Genomic DNA, 5,736 nt, shown 5'->3' on the forward strand with positions numbered 1-5,736 from the left:
CGTTCATTTGTTCATTTGTTCATTTGTTCATTTGTTCAATTGTTCATTTGTTCATTTGTTCATTTGTTCATTTGTTCATTTGCTCATTTGCTCATTCGCTCATTTGCTCATTTGTTCATTTGTTCATTTTTCATCTGTTCATTTGTTCATTTGTTCATTTGTTCATTTGTTCATTTGTTCATTTGTTCATTTGTTCATTTGTTCGTTTGTTCATTTGTTCATTTGTTCATTTGTTCAATTGTTCATTTGTTCTTTTGTTCATTTGTTCATTTGCTTATTTGCTTATTTGTTCATTTGTTCATTTGTTCATTTGTTCAGTTGTTAATTTGTTCATTTGTTCATTTTTTTCATTTGTTCATTTGTTAATTTTTTCATATGTTCATTTGTTCATTTGTTCATTTGCTCATTTGTTCATTTGTTCATTTTTCATTTGTTCATTTGTTCATTTGTTCATTATTTCATTTGTTCATTTGTTCATTTGTTCAATTGTTCATTTGTTCACTTGTTCATTTGTTCATTTGATCATTTGTTCATTTGTTCATTTCTTCATTTGTCCGTTTGTCCATTTGTTCATTTGTCTATTCCTTCATTTGTCCATTTGTTCATTTGTTCATTTGTTCATTTGTTCATTTGTTCATTTGTTCATTTGCTCATTTGCTCATTAGCTCATTTGCTCATTTGTTCATTTGTCCATTTGTCCATTTGTTCATTTGTTCATTTGTTCATTTGTTCATTTGTTCATTTGTTCATTTGTTCATTTGTTCATTTGTTCATTTGCTCATTTGCTCATTTGCTCATTTGCTCATTTGTTCATTTTTCATTTTTCATTTTTCATTTTTCATTTGTTCATTTGTTCATTTGTTCATTTGTTCATTTGTTCATTATTTCATTTGTTGATTCGTTCATTCGTTCATTCGTTCATTTGTTCATTTGTTCATATGTTCATTTGTTCATTTGTTCATTTGTTCAATTGTTCATTTGTTCATTTGTTCATTTGTTCATTTGTTCATTTGTTCATTTGTTCTTTTGTTCATTTGTTCATTTGTTCATTTGTTCATTTGTTCATTTGTTCATTTGTTCATTTGTTCATTCGTTCATTCGTTCATTTGTTCATTTGTTCATTTGAACATTTGTTCATTCGCTTTATTTGTTCATTCGTTTTATTTGTTCATTTGTTCATTTGTTCATTTGTTCATTAGTTCATTTGTCCATTTGTGCATATGTTCACTTGTTCATTTGTCCATTTGTGCATTTGTTCACTTGTTCATTTGTTCATTTGTTCATTTGTTCGTTTGTTCGTTTGTTCATTTGTTGATTTGTTCATTTGTTCGTTTGTTCATTTGTTCGTTTGTTCGTTTGTTCGTTTGTTCGTTTGTTCATTTGTTGATTTGTTCATTGGTTCATTTGTTCATTTGTTCATTTGTTCATTTGTTCATTCGTTCATTCGTTCACTTGTTCACTCGTTCACTTGTTCACTTGTTCATTTGTTCATTTGTTCATTCGTTCATTCGTTCACTTGTTCAATTGTTCATTTGTTCTTTTGTTCATTTGTTCATTTGCTTATTTGTTCATTTGTTCATTTGTTCATTTGTTCAGTTGTTAATTTGTTAATTTGTTCATTTGTTCACTTGTTCACTTGTTCACTTGTTCATTTGTTCATATGTTCATTTGTTCATATGTTCATTTGTTCATTTGTTCATTTGTTCATTTGTTCATTTGTTCACATGTTCATTTGTTCATTTGTTCATTTGTTCATTTGTTCATTTGTTCATTTGTTCATTTGTTCATTTGTTCTTTTGTTCATTTGTTCATTTGTTCATTTGTTCATTCTTCATTTGTTCATTTGTTCATTTGTTCATTTGTTCATTTGTTCATTTGTTCATTTGTTCATTTGCTCATTTGCTCATTTGCTCATTTGTTCATTTGTTCATTTTTCATCTGTTCATTTGTTCATTTGTTCATTTGTTCATTATTTCATTTGTTCATTTGTTCATTTGTTCATTTGTTCATTTGTTCATTTGTTCATTTGTTCATTTGTTCATTTGTTCATTTGTTCATTTGTTCATTTGTTCATTTGTTCATTTGTTCAATTGTTCATTTGTTCTTTTGTTCATTTGTTCATTTGCTTATATGCTTATTTGTTCATTTGTTCATTTGTTCATTTGTTCAGTTGTTAATTTGTTCATTTGTTCATTTTTTCATTTGTTCATTTGTTAATTTTTTCATATGTTCATTTGTTCATTTGTTCATTTGCTCATTTGTTCATTTGTTCATTTTTCATTTGTTCATTTGTTCATTATTTCATTTGTTCATTTGTTCATTTGTTCAATTGTTCATTTGTTCACTTGTTCATTTCTTCATTTGATCATTTGTTCATTTGTTCATTTCTTCATTTGTCCATTTGTCCATTTGTTCATTTGTCTATTCCTTCATTTGTTCATTTGTCCATTTGTTCATTTGTTCATTTGTTCATTTGTTCATTTGTTCATTTGTTCATTTGTTCATTTGTTCATTTGCTCATTTGCTCATTAGCTCATTTGCTCATTTGCTCATTTGCTCATTTGCTCATTTGCTCATTTGTTCATTTGTTCATTTTTCATTTGTTCATTTGTACATTTGTTCATTTGTTCATTTGTTCATTTGTTCATTTGCTCATTTGTTCATTATTTCATTTGTTCATTCGTTCATTCGTTCATTCGTTCATTCGTTCATTCGTTCATATGTTCATTTGTTCATTTGTTGATTTGTTCATTTGTTCAATTGTTCATTTGTTCATTTGTTCATTTGTTCATTTGTTCATTTGTTCATTTGTTCTTTTGTTCATTTGTTCATTTGTTCATTTGTTCATTTGTTCATTTGTTCATTTGTTCATTTGTTCATTTGTTCATTTGTTCATTTGTTCATTTGTTCATTTGGTCATTTGTTCATTTGTTCATTTGTTCATTTGTTCATTTGTTCATTTGTTCATTTGTTCATTCGTTTTACTTGTTCATTTGTTCATTTGTTCATTAGTTCATTTGTACATTTGTGCATATGTTCACTTGTTCATTTGTCCATTCGTGCATTTGTTCACTTGTTCATTTGTTCATTTGTTCGTTTGTTCGTTTGTTCATTTGTTGATTTGTTCATTTGTTCATTTGTTCTTTTGTTCATTTGTTCATTCGTTCACGTGTTCACTTGTTCATTTGTTCATTTGTTCATTTGTTCATTTGTTCATTTGTTCATTTGTTCATTTGTTCATTTGTTCATTTGTTCATTTGTTCATTCTTCATTTGTTCATTTGTTCATTTGTTCAGTTGTTAATTTGTTCATTTGTTTCATTTGTTCATTTGTTAATTTTTTCATATGTTCATTTGTTCATTTGTTCATTTGCTCATTTGATAATTTGTTCATTTTTCATTTGTTCATTTGTTCATTTGTTCATTTGTTCATTATTTCATTTGTTCATTTGTTCATTTGTTCATTTGTTCATTTGTCCATTTGTCCATTTGTTCATTTGTTCATTTGTTCATTTGTTCATTTGTTCATTTGTTCATTAGTTCATTTGTTCATTTGTTCATTTGTTCATTTGTTCATTTGTTCATTTGTTCATTTGTTCATTTGTTCATTTGTTCATTTGTTCATTTGTTCAATTGTTCATTAGTTCATTTGTTCATTTGTTCATTTGTTCATTTGTCCATTTGTTCATTTGTTCATTTGTTCATTCTTCACTTGTTCATTTGTTCATTTGTTCATTCTTCATTTGTTCATTTGTACAATTGTTCATTTGTTCATTTGATCATTTGTTCATTTGTTCATTTGTTCATTTGTTCATTTGTCCATTTGTTCATTTGTTCATTTGTTCATTTGTTCATTAGTTCATTTGTTCATTTGTTCATTTGTTCATTTGTTCATTAGTTCATTTGTCCATTTGTTCATTTGTTCATTTGCTCATTCTTCACTTGTTCATTTGTTCATTTGTTCATTCTTCATTTGTTCATTTGTACAATTGTTCATTTGTTCATTTGTTCATTTGTTCATTTGTTCATTAGATCATTTGTTCATTTGTTCATTTGTCCATTTGTCCATTTGTCCATTTGTCCATTTGTTCATTTGTTCATTTGTTCATTTGTTCATTTGTTCATTTGTTCATTTGTTCATTTGTTCACTTGTTCATTTGTTCATTTGTTCATTTGTTCATTTGTTCATTTGTTCAATTGTTCATTTGTTCATTTGTTCATTTGTACATTTGTTCATTTGTTCATTTGTTCATTTGTTCATTTGTTCATTTGTTCATTTGTTCATTTGTTCATTTGTTCATTTGTTCATTTGAACATTTGTTCATTCGCTTTATTTGTTCATTCGTTTTATTTGTTCATTTGTTCATTAGTTCATTTGTTCATTAGTTCATTTGTCCATTTGTGCATTTGTTCACTTGTTCATTTGTTCATTTGTTCGTTTCTTCATTTGTTCGTTTGTTCGTTTGTTCGTTTGTTCATTTGTTGATTTGTTCATTTGTTCATTTGTTCGTTTGTTCATTTGTTCGTTTGTTCGTTTGTTCGTTTGTTCATTTGTTCAGTTGTTAATTTGTTCATTTGTTCATTTTTTTCATTTGTTCATTTGTTAATTTTTTCATATGTTCATTTGTTCATTTGTTCATTTGCTTATTTGCTCATTTGTTCATTATTTCATTTGTTCATTTGTTCATTTGTTCATTTGATCATTTGTTCATTTGTTCATTTGTTCATTTGTTCATTTGTTCATTTGTTCATTTGATCATTTGTTCATTTGTTCATTTCTTCATTTGTCCATTTGTCCATTTGTTCATTTGTCTATGTCTTCATTTGTTCATTTGTCCATTTGTCCATTTGTTCATTTGTTCATTTGATCATTTGTTCATTTGTTCATTTGTCCATTTGTCCATTTGTCCATTTGTTCATTTGTCCATTTGTTCATTTGTTCATTTGTTCATTTGTTCATTTGTTCATTTGTCCATTTGTCCATTTGTTCATTTGTCCATTTGTCCATTTGTTCATTTGTTCATTTGTGCATTTGTTCATTTGTTCATTTGTTCATTTGTTCATTTGTTCATTTGTTCATTTGTTCATTTGTTCATTTGTTCATTTGTTCATTTGTTCATTTGTTCATTTGTTCAATTGTTCATTTGTTCATTTGTTCATTTGTTCATTTGTTCAATTGTTCATTTGTTCTTTTGTTCATTTGTTCATTTGCTTATTTGTTCATTTGTTCATTTCCTCATTTGTTCATTTGATCATTTGTTCATTTGTTCATTTCCTCATTTGTCCATTTGTCTATTTCTTCATTTGTTCATTTGTCCATTTGTTCATTTGTTCATTTGATCATTTGTTCATTTGTTCATTTGTCCATTTGTCCATTTGTCCATTTGTTCATTTGTCCATTTGTTCATTTGTTCATTTGTTCATTTGTTCATTTGTTCATTTGTCCATTTGTCCATTTGTCCATTTGTTCATTTGTCCATTTGTCCATTTGTTCATTTGTTCATTTGTCCATTTGTTCATTTGTTCATTTGTTCATTTGTTCATTTGTTCATTTGTTCATTTGTTCTTTTGTTCTTTTGTTCATTTGTTCATTTGTTCATTTGTTCATTCTTCATTTGTTCATTTGTTCATTCTTCATTTGTTCATTTGTTCATTTGTTCATTTGTTCATTTGTTCATTTGCTCATTTGCTCATTTGCTCATTTGTTCATTTGTTCATTATTCATTTGTTCATTTGT

This window comes from Megalopta genalis, unplaced genomic scaffold (genome assembly GCF_051020955.1).
Source record: "Megalopta genalis isolate 19385.01 unplaced genomic scaffold, iyMegGena1_principal scaffold0022, whole genome shotgun sequence".
Taxonomy (NCBI): Eukaryota; Metazoa; Arthropoda; class Insecta; order Hymenoptera; family Halictidae; genus Megalopta; species Megalopta genalis.